Genomic DNA, 20,721 nt, shown 5'->3' with positions numbered 1-20,721 from the left:
CTGTACTATAATCATCACTAAGGCTAGGTCTGGTCTGAGCTAACGTTAGCATCCTATCAGCTATACTATAACCATCACTAAGGCTAGGTCTGGTCTGAGCAAATGTTAGCATCCTATTAGCTATACTATAACCATCACCAGGCTAGGGCTGGTCTGAGCTAACGTTAGCTTCCTATCAGCTATACTATAACCATCACTAAGGCTAGGTCTGGTCTGAGCTAACGTTAGCTTCCTATCAGCTATACTATAACCATCATGAAGGCTAGGTCTGGTCTGAGCTAACGTTAGCATCCTATCAGCTATACTATAACCACCACTAAGGCTAGGTCTGGTCTGAGCTAACGTTAGCTTCCTAGCAGCTATACTATAACCATCATGAAGGCTAGGTCTGGTCTGAGCTAACGTTAGCTTCCTATCAGCTATACTATAATCATCACTAAGGCTAGGTCTGGTCTGAGCTAACATTAGCATCCTATCAGCTATACTATAACCATCACTAAGGCTAGGTCTGGTCTGAGCTAACGTTAGCATCCTATCAGCTATACTATAACCATCACGAAGGCTAGGTCTGGTCTGAGCTAACGTTAGCATCCTATCAGCTATACTATAACCATCACGAAGGCTAGGTCTGGTCTGAGCTAACATTAGCTTCCTATCAGCTATACTATAACCATCATGAAGGCTAGGTCTGGTCTGAGCTAACGTTAGCTTCCTATCAGCTATACTATAACCATCACTAAGGCTAGGTCTGGTCTGAGCTAACGTTAGCATCCTATCAGCTATACTATAACCATCATGAAGGCTAGGTCTGGTCTGAGCTAACGTTAGCATCCTATCAGCTATACTATAACCATCATGAAGGCTAGGTCTGGTCTGAGCTAACGTTAGCTTCCTATCAGCTATACTATAACCATCACTAAGGCTAGGTCTGGTCTGAGCTAACGTTAGCTTCCTATCAGCTATACTATAACCATCATGAAGGCTAGGTCTGGTCTGAGCTAACATTAGCATCCTATCAGCTATACTATAACCATCATGAAGGCTAGGTCTGGTCTGAGCTAACATTAGCTTCCTATCAGCTATACTATAACCATCACTAAGGCTAGGTCTGGTCTGAGCTAACGTTAGCTTCCTATCAGCTATACTATAACCATCACTAAGGCTAGGTCTGGTCTGAGCTAACGTTAGCTTCCTATTAGCTATACTATAACCATCATGAAGGCTAGGTCTGAGCTAACGTTAGCATCCTATCAGCTATACTATAACCATCACTAAGGCTAGGGCTGGTCTGAGCTAACGTTAGCTTCCTATCAGCTATACTATAACCATCACTAAGGCTAGGTCTGGTCTGAGCTAACGTTAGCTTCCTATCAGCTATACTATAACCATCATTAAGGCTAGGTCTGGTCTGAGCTAACGTTAGCATCCTATCAGCTATACTATAACCATCACTAAGGCTAGGTCTGGTCTGAGCTAACGTTAGCTTCCTATCAGCTATACTATAACCATCACTAAGGCTAGGTCTAGTCTGAGCTAACGTTAGCATCCTATCAGCTATACTATAACCATCACTAAGGCTAGGTCTAGTCTGAGCTAACGTTAGCTTCCTATCAGCTATACTATAACCATCATGAAGGCTAGGTCTGGTCTGAGCTAACGTTAGCTTCCTATTAGCTATACTATAACCATCATGAAGGCTAGGTCTGGTCTGAGCTAACGTTAGCTTCCTATTAGCTATACTATAACCATCACTAAGGCTAGGTCTGGTCTGAGCTAACGTTAGCATCCTATCAGCTATACTATAACCATCACTAAGGCTAGGTCTGGTCTGAGCTAACGTTAGCTTCCTATCAGCTATACTATAACCATCATGAAGGCTAGGTCTGGTCTGAGCTAACGTTAGCTTCCTAGCAGCTATACTATAACCATCATGAAGGCTAGGTCTGGTCTGAGCTAACGTTAGCTTCCTATCAGCTATACTATAATCATCACTAAGGCTAGGTCTGGTCTGAGCTAACATTAGCATCCTATCAGCTATACTATAACCATCACTAAGGCTAGGTCTGGTCTGAGCTAACGTTAGCATCCTATCAGCTATACTATAACCATCACGAAGGCTAGGTCTGGTCTGAGCTAACGTTAGCATCCTATCAGCTATACTATAACCATCACGAAGGCTAGGTCTGGTCTGAGCTAACATTAGCTTCCTATCAGCTATACTATAACCATCATGAAGGCTAGGTCTGGTCTGAGCTAACGTTAGCTTCCTATCAGCTATACTATAACCATCACTAAGGCTAGGTCTGGTCTGAGCTAACGTTAGCATCCTATCAGCTATACTATAACCATCATGAAGGCTAGGTCTGGTCTGAGCTAACGTTAGCTTCCTATCAGCTATAATATAACCATCACTAAGGCTAGGTCTGGTCTGAGCTAACGTTAGCTTCCTATCAGCTATACTATAACCATCACTAAGGCTAGGTCTGGTCTGAGCTAACGTTAGCATCCTATCAGCTATACTATAACCATCACTAAGGCTAGGTCTGGTCTGAGCTAACATTAGCTTCCTATCAGCTATACTATAACCATCATGAAGGCTAGGTCTGGTCTGAGCTAACGTTAGCTTCCTATCAGCTATACTATAACCATCACTAAGGCTAGGTCTGGTCTGAGCTAACGTTAGCATCCTATCAGCTATACTATAACCATCATGAAGGCTAGGTCTGGTCTGAGCTAACGTTAGCTTCCTATCAGCTATACTATAACCATCACTAAGGCTAGGTCTGTTCTGAGCTAACGTTAGCATCCTATCAGCTATACTATAACCATCACTAAGGCTAGGTCTGGTCTGAGCTAACGTTAGCTTCCTATCAGCTATACTATAACCATCACTAAGGCTAGGTCTGGTCTGAGCTAACGTTAGCATCCTATCAGCTATACTATAACCATCACTAAGGCTAGGTCTGGTCTGAGCTAACGTTAGCTTCCTATCAGCTATACTATAACCATCACTAAGGCTAGGTCTGTTCTGAGCTAACGTTAGCATCCTATCAGCTATACTATAACCATCATGAAGGCTAGGTCTGGTCTGAGCTAACGTTAGCATCCTATCAGCTATACTATAACCATCACTAAGGCTAGGGCTGGTCTGAGCTAACGTTAGCTTCCTATCAGCTATACTATAACCATCACTAAGGCTAGGTCTGGTCTGAGCTAACGTTAGCTTCCTATCAGCTATACTATAACCATCATGAAGGCTAGGTCTGGTCTGAGCTAACGTTAGCATCCTATCAGCTATACTATAACCATCACTAAGGCTAGGTCTGGTCTGAGCTAACGTTAGCTTCCTATCAGCTATACTATAACCATCACTAAGGCTAGGTCTGGTCTGAGCTAACGTTAGCATCCTATCAGCTATACTATAACCATCACTAAGGCTAGGTCTGGTCTGAGCTAACGTTAGCATCCTGTCAGCTATACTATAACCATCACTAAGGCTAGGTCTGGTCTGAGCAAACGTTAGCTTCCTATCAGCTATACTATAACCAGCACTAAGGCTAGGTCTGGTCTGAGCTAACGTTAGCTTCCTATCAGCTATACTATAACCATCACTAAGGCTAGGTCTGGTCTGAGCTAACGTTAGCTTCCTATCAGCTATACTATAATCATCACTAAGGCTAGGTCAGGTCTGAGCTAACATTAGCTTCCTATCAGCTATACTATAACCATCACTAAGGCTAGGTCTGGTCTGAGCAAATGTTAGCATCCTATTAGCTATACTATAACCATCACTAAGGCTAAGTCTGGTCTGAGCAAACGTTAGCATCCTATCAGCTATACTATAACCATCATGAAGGGTAGGTCTGGTCTGAGCTAACGTTAGCATCCTATCAGCTATACTATAATCATCACGAAGGCTAGGTCTGGTCTGAGCTAACGTTAGCTTCCTATTAGCTATACTATAACCATCATGAAGGCTAGGTCTGGTCTGAGCTAACGTTAGCTTCCTATTAGCTATACTATAACCATCACTAAGGCTAGGTCTGGTCTGAGCTAACGTTAGCATCCTATCAGCTATACTATAACCATCACTAAGGCTAGGTCTGGTCTGAGCTAACGTTAGCTTCCTATCAGCTATACTATAACCATCACGAAGGCTAGGTCTGGTCTGAGCTAACGTTAGCTTCCTAGCAGCTATACTATAACCATCACGAAGGCTAGGTCTGGTCTGAGCTAACGTTAGCTTCCTATCAGCTATACTATAATCATCACTAAGGCTAGGTCTGGTCTGAGCTAACATTAGCATCCTATCAGCTATACTATAACCATCACTAAGGCTAGGTCTGGTCTGAGCTAACGTTAGCATCCTATCAGCTATACTATAACCATCACGAAGGCTAGGTCTGGTCTGAGCTAACGTTAGCTTCCTATCAGCTATACTATAACCATCACTAAGGCTAGGTCTGGTCTGAGCTAACGTTAGCATCCTATCAGCTATACTATAACCATCACTAAGGCTAGGTCTGGTCTGAGCTAACGTTAGCATCCTATCAGCTATACTATAATCATCATGAAGGCAAGGTCTGGTCTGAGCTAACGTTAGCTTCCTATCAGCTATACTATAACCATCACTAAGGCTAGGTCTGTTCTGAGCTAACGTTAGCATCCTATCAGCTATACTATAACCATCATGAAGGCTAGGTCTGGTCTGAGCTAACGTTAGCATCCTATCAGCTATACTATAACCATCACTAAGGCTAGGGCTGGTCTGAGCTAACGTTAGCTTCCTATCAGCTATACTATAACCATCACTAAGGCTAGGTCTGGTCTGAGCTAACGTTAGCTTCCTATCAGCTATACTATAACCATCATGAAGGCTAGGTCTGGTCTGAGCTAACGTTAGCATCCTATCAGCTATACTATAACCATCACTAAGGCTAGGTCTGGTCTGAGCTAACGTTAGCTTCCTATCAGCTATACTATAACCAGCACTAAGGCTAGGTCTGGTCTGAGCTAACGTTAGCTTCCTATCAGCTATACTATAACCATCACTAAGGCTAGGTCTGGTCTGAGCTAACGTTAGCTTCCTATCAGCTATACTATAATCATCACTAAGGCTAGGTCAGGTCTGAGCTAACATTAGCTTCCTATCAGCTATACTATAACCATCACTAAGGCTAGGTCTGGTCTGAGCAAATGTTAGCATCCTATTAGCTATACTATAACCATCACTAAGGCTAGGTCTGGTCTGAGCAAACGTTAGCATCCTATCAGCTATACTATAACCATCATGAAGGGTAGGTCTGGTCTGAGCTAACGTTAGCATCCTATCAGCTATACTATAATCATCACGAAGGCTAGGTCTGGTCTGAGCTAACGTTAGCTTCCTATTAGCTATACTATAACCATCATGAAGGCTAGGTCTGGTCTGAGCTAACGTTAGCTTCCTATTAGCTATACTATAACCATCACTAAGGCTAGGTCTGGTCTGAGCTAACGTTAGCATCCTATCAGCTATACTATAATCATCATGAAGGCTAGGTCTGGTCTGAGCTAACGTTAGCTTCCTATCAGCTATACTATAACCATCACTAAGGCTAGGTCTGTTCTGAGCTAACGTTAGCATCCTATCAGCTATACTATAACCATCATGAAGGCTAGGTCTGGTCTGAGCTAATGTTAGCATCCTATCAGCTATTCTATAACCATCACTAAGGCTAGGGCTGGTCTGAGCTAACGTTAGCTTCCTATCAGCTATACTATAACCATCACTAAGGCTAGGTCTGGTCTGAGCTAACGTTAGCTTCCTATCAGCTATACTATAACCATCATGAAGGCTAGGTCTGGTCTGAGCTAATGTTAGCATCCTATCAGCTATACTATAACCATCACTAAGGCTAGGTCTGGTCTGAGCTAACGTTAGCTTCCTATCAGCTATACTATAACCAGCACTAAGGCTAGGTCTGGTCTGAGCTAACGTTAGCTTCCTATCAGCTATACTATAACCATCACTAAGGCTAGGTCTGGTCTGAGCTAACGTTAGCTTCCTATCAGCTATACTATAATCATCACTAAGGCTAGGTCAGGTCTGAGCTAACATTAGCTTCCTATCAGCTATACTATAACCATCACTAAGGCTAGGTCTGGTCTGAGCAAATGTTAGCATCCTATTAGCTATACTATAACCATCACTAAGGCTAGGTCTGGTCTGAGCAAACGTTAGCATCCTATCAGCTATACTATAACCATCATGAAGGGTAGGTCTGGTCTGAGCTAACGTTAGCATCCTATCAGCTATACTATAATCATCACGAAGGCTAGGTCTGGTCTGAGCTAACGTTAGCTTCCTATTAGCTATACTATAACCATCATGAAGGCTAGGTCTGGTCTGAGCTAACGTTAGCTTCCTATTAGCTATACTATAACCATCACTAAGGCTAGGTCTGGTCTGAGCTAACGTTAGCATCCTATCAGCTATACTATAATCATCATGAAGGCTAGGTCTGGTCTGAGCTAACGTTAGCTTCCTATCAGCTATACTATAACCATCACTAAGGCTAGGTCTGTTCTGAGCTAACGTTAGCATCCTATCAGCTATACTATAACCATCATGAAGGCTAGGTCTGGTCTGAGCTAATGTTAGCATCCTATCAGCTATTCTATAACCATCACTAAGGCTAGGGCTGGTCTGAGCTAACGTTAGCTTCCTATCAGCTATACTATAACCATCACTAAGGCTAGGTCTGGTCTGAGCTAACGTTAGCTTCCTATCAGCTATACTATAACCATCATGAAGGCTAGGTCTGGTCTGAGCTAACGTTAGCATCCTATCAGCTATACTATAACCATCACTAAGGCTAGGTCTGGTCTGAGCTAACGTTAGCATCCTATCAGCTATACTATAACCATCACTAAGGCTAGGTCTGGTCTGAGCTAACGTTAGCTTCCTATCAGCTATACTATAACCATCACTAAGGCTAGGTCTGGTCTGAGCTAACGTTAGCATCCTATCAGCTATACTATAACCATCACTAAGGCTAGGTCTGGTCTGAGCTAACGTTAGCATCCTATCAGCTATACTATAACCATCACTAAGGCTAGGTCTGGTCTGAGCAAACGTTAGCTTCCTATCAGCTATACTATAACCAGCACTAAGGCTAGGTCTGGTCTGAGCTAACGTTAGCATCCTATCAGCTATACTATAACCATCACTAAGGCTAGGTCTGGTCTGAGCTAACGTTAGCTTCCTATCAGCTATACTATAACCATCACTAAGGCTAGGTCTGGTCTGAGCTAACGTTAGCATCCTATCAGCTATACTATAACCATCACTAAGGCTAGGTCTGGTCTGAGCTAACGTTAGCATCCTATCAGCTATACTATAACCATCACTAAGGCTAGGTCTGGTCTGAGCAAACGTTAGCTTCCTATCAGCTATACTATAACCAGCACTAAGGCTAGGTCTGGTCTGAGCTAACGTTAGCTTCCTATCAGCTATACTATAACCATCACTAAGGCTAGGTCTGGTCTGAGCTAACGTTAGCTTCCTATCAGCTATACTATAATCATCACTAAGGCTAGGTCAGGTCTGAGCTAACATTAGCTTCCTATCAGCTATACTATAACCATCACTAAGGCTAGGTCTGGTCTGAGCAAATGTTAGCATCCTATTAGCTATACTATAACCATCACTAAGGCTAGGTCTGGTCTGAGCAAACGTTAGCATCCTATCAGCTATACTATAACCATCATGAAGGGTAGGTCTGGTCTGAGCTAACGTTAGCATCCTATCAGCTATACTATAATCATCACGAAGGCTAGGTCTGGTCTGAGCTAACGTTAGCTTCCTATTAGCTATACTATAACCATCACTAAGGCTAGGTCTGGTCTGAGCTAACGTTAGCTTCCTATTAGCTATACTATAACCATCACTAAGGCTAGGTCTGGTCTGAGCTAACGTTAGCATCCTATCAGCTATACTATAATCATCATGAAGGCTAGGTCTGGTCTGAGCTAACGTTAGCTTCCTATCAGCTATACTATAACCATCACTAAGGCTAGGTCTGTTCTGAGCTAACGTTAGCATCCTATCAGCTATACTATAACCATCATGAAGGCTAGGTCTGGTCTGAGCTAATGTTAGCATCCTATCAGCTATTCTATAACCATCACTAAGGCTAGGGCTGGTCTGAGCTAACGTTAGCTTCCTATCAGCTATACTATAACCATCACTAAGGCTAGGTCTGGTCTGAGCTAACGTTAGCTTCCTATCAGCTATACTATAACCATCATGAAGGCTAGGTCTGGTCTGAGCTAACGTTAGCATCCTATCAGCTATACTATAACCATCACTAAGGCTAGGTCTGGTCTGAGCTAACGTTAGCTTCCTATCAGCTATACTATAACCATCACTAAGGCTAGGTCTGGTCTGAGCTAACGTTAGCATCCTATCAGCTATACTATAACCATCACTAAGGCTAGGTCTGGTCTGAGCTAACGTTAGCATCCTATCAGCTATACTATAACCATCACTAAGGCTAGGTCTGGTCTGAGCTAACGTTAGCTTCCTATCAGCTATACTATAACCATCACTAAGGCTAGGTCTGGTCTGAGCTAACGTTAGCTTCCTATCAGCTATACTATAACCATCACTAAGGCTAGGTCTGGTCTGAGCTAACGTTAGCTTCCTATCAGCTATACTATAACCATCACTAAGGCTAGGTCTGGTCTGAGCTAACGTTAGCTTCCTATCAGCTATACTATAACCATCACTAAGGCTAGGTCTGGTCTGAGCAAATGTTAGCATCCTATTAGCTATACTATAACCATCACTAAGGCTAGGTCTGGTCTGAGCAAACGTTAGCATCCTATCAGCTATACTATAACCATCATGAAGGGTAGGTCTGGTCTGAGCTAACGTTAGCATCCTATCAGCTATACTATAATCATCACGAAGGCTAGGTCTGGTCTGAGCTAACGTTAATTAGCTATACTATAACCATCATGAAGGCTAGGTCTGGTCTGAGCTAACGTTAGCTTCCTATTAGCTATACTATAACCATCACTAAGGCTAGGTCTGGTCTGAGCTAACGTTAGCATTCCTATCAGCTATACTATAACCATCACTAAGGCTAGGTCTGGTCTGAGCTAACGTTAGCTTCCTATCAGCTATACTATAACCATCATGAAGGCTAGGTCTGGTCTGAGCTAACGTTAGCTTCCTAGCAGCTATACTATAACCATCATGAAGGCTAGGTCTGGTCTGAGCTAACGTTAGCTTCCTATCAGCTATACTATAATCATCACTAAGGCTAGATCTGGTCTGAGCTAACATTAGCATCCTATCAGCTATACTATAACCATCACTAAGGCTAGGTCTGGTCTGAGCTAACGTTAGCATCCTATCAGCTATACTATAACCATCAATAAGGCTAGGTCTGGTCTGAGCTAACGTTAGCATCCTATCAGCTATACTATAACCATCACGAAGGCTAGGTCTGGTCTGAGCTAACATTAGCTTCCTATCAGCTATACTATAACCATCATGAAGGCTAGGTCTGGTCTGAGCTAACGTTAGCTTCCTATCAGCTATACTATAACCATCACTAAGGCTAGGTCTGGTCTGAGCTAACGTTAGCATCCTATCAGCTATACTATAACCATCACTAAGGCTAGGTCTGGTCTGAGCTAACGTTAGCTTCCTATCAGCTATACTATAACCATCATGAAGGCTAGGTCTGGTCTGAGCTAACGTTAGCTTCCTATCAGCTATACTATAACCATCACTAAGGCTAGGTCTGGTCTGAGCTAACGTTAGCTTCCTATCAGCTATACTATAACCATCATGAAGGCTAGGTCTGGTCTGAGCTAACGTTAGCTTCCTATCAGCTATACTATAACCATCACTAAGGCTAGGTCTGGTCTGAGCTAACGTTAGCTTCCTATCAGCTATACTATAACCATCATGAAGGCTAGGTCTGGTCTGAGCTAACGTTAGCATCCTATCAGCTATACTATAACCATCACTAAGGCTAGGTCTGGTCTGAGCTAACGTTAGCTTCCTATCAGCTATACTATAACCATCACTAAGGCTAGGTCTGGTCTGAGCTAACGTTAGCTTCCTATCAGCTATACTATAACCATCATGAAGGCTAGGTCTGGTCTGAGCTAACGTTAGCTTCCTATCAGCTATACTATAACCATCACTAAGGCTAGGTCTGGTCTGAGCTAACGTTAGCTTCCTATCAGCTATACTATAACCATCACTAAGGCTAGGTCTGGTCTGAGCAAACGTTAGCTTCCTATCAGCTATACTATAACCATCACTAAGGCTAGGTCTGGTCTGAGCTAACGTCCCTATCAGCTATACTATAACCATCACTAAGGCTAGGTCTGGTCTGAGCTAACGTTAGCTTCCTATCAGCTATACTATAACCATCACTAAGGCTAGGTCTGGTCTGAGCTAACGTTAGCATCCTATCAGCTATACTATAACCATCACTAAGGCTAGGTCTGGTCTGAGCTATAATAACCATCATGAAGGCTAGGTCTGGTCTGAGCTAACGTTAGCTTCCTATCAGCTATACTATAACCATCACTAAGGCTAGGTCTGGTCTGAGCTAACGTTAGCTATCAGCTATACTATAACCATCACTAAGGCTAGGTCTGGTCTGAGCTAACGTTAGCTTCCTATCAGCTATACTATAACCATCACTAAGGCTAGGTCTGGTCTGAGCTAACGTTAGCTTCCTATCAGCTATACTATAACCATCACTAAGGCTAGGTCTGGTCTGACCATCCTATTAGCTATACTATAACCATCACTAAGGCTAGGTCTGGTCTGAGCAAACGTTAGCATCCTATCAGCTATACTATAACCATCATGAAGGGTAGGTCTGGTCTGAGCTAACGTTAGCATCCTATCAGCTATACTATAATCATCACGAAGGCTAGGTCTGGTCTGAGCTAACGTTAGCTTCCTATTAGCTATACTATAACCATCACTGAAGGCTAGGTCTGGTCTGAGCTAACGTTAGCTTCCTATTAGCTATACTATAACCATCACTAAGGCTAGGTCTGGTCTGAGCTAACGTTAGCATCCTATCAGCTATACTATAACCATCACTGAAGGCTAGGTCTGGTCTGAACGTTAGCTTCCTATCAGCTATACTATAACCATCACTAAGGCTAGGTCTGCTGAGCTCGTTAGCATCCTATCAGCTATACTATAACCATCATGAAGGCTAGGTCTGGTCTGAGCTAATGTTAGCATCCTATCAGCTATTCTATAACCATCACTAAGGCTAGGTCTGGTCTGAGCTAACGTTCCTATCAGCTATCCTATCAGCTGGTCTGAGCTAACTATAACCATCATCATGAAGGCTAGGTCTGGTCTGAGCTAACGTTAGCATCCTATCAGCTATACTATAACCATCACTAAGGCTAGGTCTGGTCTGAGCTAACGTTAGCATCCTATCAGCTATACTATAACCATCACTAAGGCTAGGTCTGGTCTGAGCTAACGTTAGCATCCTATCAGCTATACTATAACCATCACTAAGGCTAGGTCTGGTCTGAGCTAACGTTAGCATCCTATCAGCTATACTATAACCATCACTAAGGCTAGGTCTGGTCTGAGCTAACGTTAGCTTCCTATCAGCTATACTATAACCATCACTAAGGCTAGGTCTGGTCTGAGCTAACGTTAGCATCCTATCAGCTATACTATAACCATCACTAAGGCTAGGTCTGGTCTGAGCTAACGTTAGCTTCCTATCAGCTATACTATAATCATCACTAAGGCTAGGTCAGGTCTGAGCTAACATTAGCTTCCTATCAGCCTATAACATCACTAAGGCTAGGTCTGGTCTGAGCAAATGTTAGCATCTGGTCCATCACTAAGGCTAGGTCTGGTCTGAGCAAACGTTAGCATCCTATCAGCTATACTATAACCATCATGAAGGCTAGGTCTGGTCTGAGCTAACGTTAGCATCCTATCAGCTATACTATAATCATCACGAAGGCTAGGTCTGGTCTGAGCTAACGTTAGCTTCCTATTAGCTATACTATAACCATCATGAAGGCTAGGTCTGGTCTGAGCTAACGTTAGCTTCCTATTAGCTATACTATAACCATCACTAAGGCTAGGTCTGGTCTGAGCTAACGTTAGCATCCTATCAGCTATACTATAACCATCACTAAGGCTAGGTCTGGTCTGAGCTAACGTTAGCTTCCTATCAGCTATACTATAACCATCATGAAGGCTAGGTCTGGTCTGAGCTAACGTTAGCTTCCTAGCAGCTATACTATAACCATCATGAAGGCTAGGTCTGGTCTGAGCTAACGTTAGCTTCCTATCAGCTATACTATAATCATCACTAAGGCTAGGTCTGGTCTGAGCTAACATTAGCATCCTATCAGCTATACTATAACCATCACTAAGGCTAGGTCTGGTCTGAGCTAACGTTAGCATCCTATCAGCTATACTATAACCATCACGAAGGCTAGGTCTGGTCTGAGCTAACGTTAGCATCCTATCAGCTATACTATAACCATCACGAAGGCTAGGTCTGGTCTGAGCTAACATTAGCTTCCTATCAGCTATACTATAACCATCATGAAGGCTAGGTCTGGTCTGAGCTAACGTTAGCTTCCTATCAGCTATACTATAACCATCACTAAGGCTAGGTCTGGTCTGAGCTAACGTTAGCATCCTATCAGCTATACTATAACCATCATGAAGGCTAGGTCTGGTCTGAGCTAACGTTAGCTTCCTATCAGCTATAATATAACCATCATGAAGGCTAGGTCTGGTCTGAGCTAACGTAGCTTCCTATCAGCTATACCCATCACTAAGGCTAGGTCTGGTCTGAGCTAACGTTAGCTTCCTATCAGCTATACTATAACCATCATGAAGGCTAGGTCTGGTCTGAGCTAACGTTAGCTTCCTATCAGCTATACTATAACCATCACTAAGGCTAGGTCTGGTCTGAGCTAACGTTAGCTTCCTATCAGCTATACTATAACCATCATGAAGGCTAGGTCTGGTCTGAGCTAACATTAGCATCCTATCAGCTATACTATAACCATCATGAAGGCTAGGTCTGGTCTGAGCTAACATTAGCTTCCTATCAGCTATACTATAACCATCACTAAGGCTAGGTCTGGTCTGAGCTAACGTTAGCTTCCTATCAGCTATACTATAACCATCACTAAGGCTAGGTCTGGTCTGAGCTAACGTTAGCATCCTATCAGCTATACTATAACCATCATGAAGGCTAGGTCTGGTCTGAGCTAACGTTAGCTTCCTATCAGCTATACTATAACCATCACTAAGGCTAGGTCTGGTCTGAGCTAACGTTAGCTTCCTATCAGCTATACTATAACCATCACTAAGGCTAGGTCTGGTCTGAGCTAATGTTAGCATCAACAGCTATACTATAACCATCACTAAGGCTCTGGTCTGAGCTAACGTTAGCATCCTATCAGCTATACTATAACCATCACTGAAGGCTAGGTCTGGTCTGAGCAAACGTTAGCATCCTATCAGCTATACTATAACCATCATGAAGGGTAGGTCTGGTTCTAACTCCTATCAGCTATACTATAATCATCACTAAGGCTAGGTCTGGTCTGAGCTAACGTTAGCTTCCTATTAGCTATACTATAACCATCATGAAGGCTAGGTCTGGTCTGAGCTAACGGCTTCCTATTAGCTATACTATAACCATCACTAAGGCTAGGTCTGGTCTGAGCTAACGTTAGCATCCTATCAGCTATACTATAACCATCACTAAGGCTAGGTCTGGTCTGAGCTAACGTTAGCTTCCTATCAGCTATACTATAACCATCATGAAGGCTAGGTCTGGTCTGAGCTAACGTTAGCTTCCTAGCAGCTATACTATAACCATCATGAAGGCTAGGTCTGGTCTGAGCTAACGTTAGCTTCCTATCAGCTATACTATAATCATCACTAAGGCTAGGTCTGGTCTGAGCTAACGTTAGCTTCCTATCAGCTATACTATAACCATCACTAAGGCTAGGTCTGGTCTGCTATACTATAACCATCACGCTAAGCTAACGTTAGCATCCTATCAGCTATACTATAACCATCACGAAGGCTAGGTCTGGTCTGAGCTAACATTAGCTTCCTATCAGCTATACTATAACCATCATGAAGGCTAGGTCTGGTCTGAGCTAACGTTAGCTTCCTATCAGCTATACTATAACCATCACTAAGGCTAGGTCTGGTCTGAGCTAACGTTAGCATCCTATCAGCTATACTATAACCATCATGAAGGCTAGGTCTGGTCTGAGCTAACGTTAGCATCCTATCAGCTATACTATAACCATCACTAAGGCTAGGTCTGGTCTGAGCTAACGTTAGCTTCCTATCAGCTATACTATAACCATCACTAAGGCTAGGTCTGGTCTGAGCTAACGTTAGCATCCTATCAGCTATACTATAACCATCATGAAGGCTAGGTCTGGTCTGAGCTAACGTTAGCTTCCTATCAGCTATACTATAACCATCACTAAGGCTAGGTCTGGTCTGAGCTAACGTTAGCTTCCTATCAGCTATACTATAACCATCACTAAGGCTAGGTCTGGTCTGAGCTAACGTTAGCATCCTATCAGCTATACTATAACCATCATGAAGGCTAGGTCTGGTCTGAGCTAACGTTAGCTTCCTATCAGCTATACTATAACCATCACTAAGGCTAGGTCTGGTCTGAGCTAACATTAGCTTCCTATCAGCTATACTATAACCATCATGAAGGCTAGGTCTGGTCTGAGCTAACGTTAGCATCCTATCAGCTATACTATAACCATCACTGAAGGCTGGTCTGGTCTGGTCTGGCTAGGTCTGAGCTAACGTTAGCTTCCTATCAGCTCTACTATAAGCATCACTAAGGCTAGGTCTGGTCTGAGCTAACGTTAGCTTCCTATCAGCTATACTATAACCATCACTAAGGCTAGGTCTGGTCTGAGCTAACGTTAGCATCCTATCAGCTATACTATAACCATCACTAAGGCTAGGTCTGGTCTGAGCTAACGTTAGCATCCTAACAGCTATACTATAATCATCACTAAGGCTAGGTCTGGTCTGAGCTAACGTTAGCATCCTATCAGCTATACTATAACCATCATGAAGGCTAGGTCTGGTCTGAGCTAACGTTAGCTTCCTATCAGCTATACTATAACCATCACTAAGGCTAGGTCTGGTCTGAGCTAACGTTAGCTTCCTATCAGCTATACTATAACCATCATGAAGGCTAGGTCTGGTCTGAGCTAACATTAGCTTCCTATCAGCTATACTATAACCATCATGAAGGCTAGGTCTGGTCTGAGCTAACGTTAGCTTCCTATCAGCTATAATATAACCATCATGAAGGCTAGGTCTGGTCTGAGCTAACGTTAGCTTCCTATCAGCTATACTATAACCATCACTAAGGCTAGGTCTGGTCTGAGCTAACGTTAGCATCCTATCAGCTATACTATAACCATCATGAAGGCTAGGTCTGGTCTGAGCTAACGTTAGCTTCCTATCAGCTATACTATAACCATCACTAAGGCTAGGTCTGGTCTGAGCTAACGTTAGCTTCCTATCAGCTATACTATAACCATCATGAAGGCTAGGTCTGGTCTGAGCTAACGTTAGCTTCCTATCAGCTATACTATAACCATCATGAAGGCTAGGTCTGGTCTGAGCTAACGTTAGCTTCCTATCAGCTATACTATAACCATCACTAAGGCTAGGTCTGGTCTGAGCTAACGTTAGCATCCTATCAGCTATACTATAACCATCATGAAGGCTAGGTCTGGTCTGAGCTAACGTTAGCTTCCTATCAGCTATACTATAACCATCATGAAGGCTAGGTCTGGTCTGAGCTAACGTTAGCTTCCTATCAGCTATACTATAACCATCACTAAGGCTAGGTCTGGTCTGAGCTAACGTTAGCATCCTATCAGCTATACTATAACCATCATGAAGGCTAGGTCTGGTCTGAGCTAACGTTAGCTTCCTATCAGCTATACTATAACCATCACTCAGGTCTGGTCTGAGCTAACGTTAGGCTATACTATAACCATCATGAAGGCTAGGTCTGGTCTGAGCTAACGTTAGCTTCCTATCAGCTATACTATAACCATCACTAAGGCTAGGTCTGGTCTGAGCTAACGTTAGCTTCCTATCAGCTATACTATAACCATCATGAAGGCTAGGTCTGGTCTGAGCTAACGTTAGCTTCCTATCAGCTATACTATAACCATCACTAAGGCTAGGTCTGGTCTGAGCTAACGTTAGCATCCTATCAGCTATACTATAACCATCATGAAGGCTAGGTCTGGTCTGAGCTAACGTTAGCTTCCTATCAGCTATACTTTAACCATCATGAAGGCTAGGTCTGGTCTGAGCTAACATTAGCATCCTATCAGCTATACTATAACCATCATGAAGGCTAGGTCTGGTCTGAGCTAACATTAGCTTCCTATCAGCTATACTATAACCATCACTAAGGCTAGGTCTGGTCTGAGCTAACGTTAGCTTCCTATCAGCTATACTATATCCATCACTAAGGCTAGGTCTGGTCTGGCTCGTTAGCATCCTATCAGCTAACGTTAGCTTCCTATCAGCTATACTATAACCATCACTAAGGCTAGGTCTGGTCTGAGCTAACGTTAGCTTCCTATCAGCTATACTATAACCATCACTAAGGCTAGGTCTGGTCTGAGCTAACGTTAGCATCCTAACAGCTATACTATAACCATCACTAAGGCTAGGTCTGGTCTGAGCTAACGTTAGCATCCTATCAGCTATACTATAACCATTACTAAGGCTAGGTCTGGTCTGAGCTAACGTTAGCATCCTATCAGCTATACTATAACCATCATGAAGGCTAGGTCTGGTCTGAGCTAACGTTAGCTTCCTATCAGCTATACTATAACCATCACTAAGGCTAGGTCTGGTCTGAGCTAACGTTAGCTTCCTATCAGCTATACTATAACCATCATGAAGGCTAGGTCTGGTCTGAGCTAACATTAGCATCCTATCAGCTATACTATAACCATCATGAAGGCTAGGTCTGGTCTGAGCTAACATTAGCTTCCTATCAGCTATACTATAACCATCACTAAGGCTAGGTCTGGTCTGAGCTAACGTTAGCTTCCTATCAGCTATACTATAACCATCACTAAGGCTAGGTCTGGTCTGAGCTAACGTTAGCATCCTATCAGCTATACTATAACCATCATGAAGGCTAGGTCTGGTCTGAGCTAACGTTAGCTTCCTATCAGCTATACTATAACCATCATGAAGGCTAGGTCTGGTCTGAGCTAACGTTAGCTTCCTATCAGCTATACTATAACCATCACTAAGGCTAGGTCTGGTCTGAGCTAACGTTAGCATCCTATCAGCTATACTATAACCATCATGAAGGCTAGGTCTGGTCTGAGCTAACGTTAGCTTCCTATCAGCTATACTATAACCATCACTAAGGCTAGGTCTGGTCTGAGCTAACGTTAGCTTCCTATCAGCTATACTATAACCATCATGAAGGCTAGGTCTGGTCTGAGCTAACATTAGCTTCCTATCAGCTATACTATAACCATCATGAAGGCTAGGTCTGGTCTGAGCTAACGTTAGCATCCTATCAGCTATACTATAACCATCATGAAGGCTAGGTCTGGTCTGAGCTAACGTTAGCATCCTATCAGCTATACTATAACCATCACTAAGGCTAGGTCTGGTCTGAGCTAACATTAGCTTCCTATCAGCTATACTATAACCATCACTAAGGCTAGGTCTGGTCTGAGCTAACGTTAGCATCCTATCAGCTATACTATAACCATCATGAAGGCTAGGTCTGGTCTGAGCTAACGTTAGCTTCCTATCAGCTATACTATAACCATCACTAAGGCTAGGTCTGGTCTGAGCTAACGTTAGCTTCCTATCAGCTATACTATAACCATCATGAAGGCTAGGTCTGGTCTGAGCTAACATTAGCATCCTATCAGCTATACTATAACCATCATGAAGGCTAGGTCTGGTCTGAGCTAACATTAGCTTCCTATCAGCTATACTATAACCATCACTAAGGCTAGGTCTGGTCTGAGCTAACGTTAGCTTCCTATCAGCTATACTATAACCATCACTAAGGCTAGGTCTGGTCTGAGCTAACGTTAGCATCCTAACAGCTATACTATAATCATCACTAAGGCTAGGTCTGGTCTGAGCTAACGTTAGCTTCCTATTAGCTATACTATAACCATCACGAAGGCTAGGTCTGAGCTAACGTTAGCTTCCTATCAGCTCTACTATAAGCATCACTAAGGCTAGGTCTGGTCTGAGCTAACGTTAGCTTCCTATCAGCTATACTATAACCATCACTAAGGCTAGGTCTGGTCTGAGCTAACGTTAGCTTCCTATCAGCTATACTATAACCATCACTAAGGCTAGGTCTGGTCTGAGCTAACGTTAGCTTCCTATTAGCTATACTATAACCATCATGAAGGCTAGGTCTGAGCTAAGGTTAGCATCCTATCAGCTATACTATAACCATCACTAAGGCTAGGGCTGGTCTGAGCTAACGTTAGCTTCCTATCAGCTATACTATAACCATCATGAAGGCTAGGTCTGGTCTGAGCTAACGTTAGCATCCTATCAGCTATACTATAACCATCACTAAGGCTAGGGCTGGTCTGAGCTAACGTTAGCTTCCTATCAGCTATACTATAACCATCACTAAGGCTAGGTCTGGTCTGAGCTAACGTTAGCTTCCTATCAGCTATACTATAACCATCATGAAGGCTAGGTCTGGTCTGAGCTAACGTTAGCATCCTATCAGCTATACTATAACCATCACTAAGGCTAGGTCTGGTCTGAGCTAACGTTAGCATCCTATCAGCTATACTATAATCATCATGAAGGCTAGGTCTGGTCTCAGCTAACGTTAGCTTCCTATCAGCTATACTATAACCATCACTAAGGCTAGGTCTGTTCTGAGCTAACGTTAGCATCCTATCAGCTATACTATAACCATCATGAAGGCTAGGTCTGGTCTGAGCTAACGTTAGCATCCTATCAGCTATACTATAACCATCACTAAGGCTAGGGCTGGTCTGAGCTAACGTTAGCTTCCTATCAGCTATACTATAACCATCACTAAGGCTAGGTCTGAGCTAACGTTAGCTTCCTATCAGCTATACTATAACCATCACTAAGGCTAGGTCTGGTCTGAGCTAACGTTAGCTTCCTATCAGCTATACTATAACCATCACTAAGGCTAGGTCTGGTCTGAGCTAACGTTAGCTTCCTATCAGCTATACTATAACCATCACTAAGGCTAGGTCTGGTCTGAGCTAACGTTAGCATCCTATCAGCTATACTATAACCATCAGGTCTGGTCTGAGCTAACGTTAGCATCCTATCAGCTATACTATAACCATCACTAAGGCTAGGTCTGGTCTGAGCTAACGTTAGCTTCCTATCAGCTATACTATAACCATCATGAAGGCTAGGTCTGGTCTGAGCTAACATTAGCTTCCTATCAGCTATACTATAACCATCATGAAGGCTAGGTCTGGTCTGAGCTAACGTTAGCTTCCTATCAGCTATACTATAACCATCACTAAGGCTAGGTCTGGTCTGAGCTAACGTTAGCTTCCTATCAGCTATACTATAACCATCATGAAGGCTAGGTCTGGTCTGAGCTAACGTTAGCTTCCTATCAGCTATACTATAACCATCATGAAGGCTAGGTCTGGTCTGAGCTAACGTTAGCATCCTATCAGCTATACTATAACCATCATGAAGGCTAGGTCTGGTCTGAGCTAACATTAGCTTCCTATCAGCTATACTATAACCATCACTAAGGCTAGGTCTGGTCTGAGCTAACGTTAGCTTCCTATCAGCTATACTATATCCATCACTAAGGCTAGGTCTGGTCTGAGCTAACGTTAGCATCCTATCAGCTATACTATAACCATCATGAAGGCTAGGTCTGGTCTGAGCTAACGTTAGCTTCCTATCAGCTATACTATAACCATCACTAAGGCTAGGTCTGGTCTGAGCTAACGTTAGCTTCCTATCAGCTATACTATAACCATCACTAAGGCTAGGTCTGGTCTGAGCTAACGTTAGCATCCTAACAGCTATACTATAACCATCACTAAGGCTAGGTCTGGTCTGAGCTAACGTTAGCATCCTATCAGCTATACTATAACCATCACTAAGGCTAGGTCTGGTCTGAGCTAACGTTAGCATCCTATCAGCTATACTATAACCATCATGAAGGCTAGGTCTGGTCTGAGCTAACGTTAGCTTCCTATCAGCTATACTATAACCATCACTAAGGCTAGGTCTGGTCTGAGCTAACGTTAGCTTCCTATCAGCTATACTATAACCATCATGAAGGCTAGGTCTGGTCTGAGCTAACGTTAGCATCCTATCAGCTCTACTATAACCATCACTAAGGCTAGGTCTGGTCTGAGCTAACGTTAGCTTCCTATCAGCTATACTATAACCATCACTAAGGCTAGGTCTGGTCTGAGCTAACGTTAGCTTCCTATCAGCTATACTATAACCATCACTAAGGCTAGGTCTGGTCTGAGCTAACGTTAGCATCCTATCAGCTATACTATAACCATCACTAAGGCTAGGTCTGGTCTGAGCTAACGTTAGCATCCTATCAGCTATACTATAACCATCATGAAGGCTAGGTC

Source organism: Oncorhynchus keta, unplaced genomic scaffold (genome assembly GCF_023373465.1).
Source record: "Oncorhynchus keta strain PuntledgeMale-10-30-2019 unplaced genomic scaffold, Oket_V2 Un_contig_4652_pilon_pilon, whole genome shotgun sequence".
In the NCBI taxonomy this organism is placed as follows: Eukaryota; Metazoa; Chordata; class Actinopteri; order Salmoniformes; family Salmonidae; genus Oncorhynchus; species Oncorhynchus keta.
The sequence above is the reverse complement of the archived record's forward strand: the minus strand, read 5'-3'. Positions refer to the sequence as shown.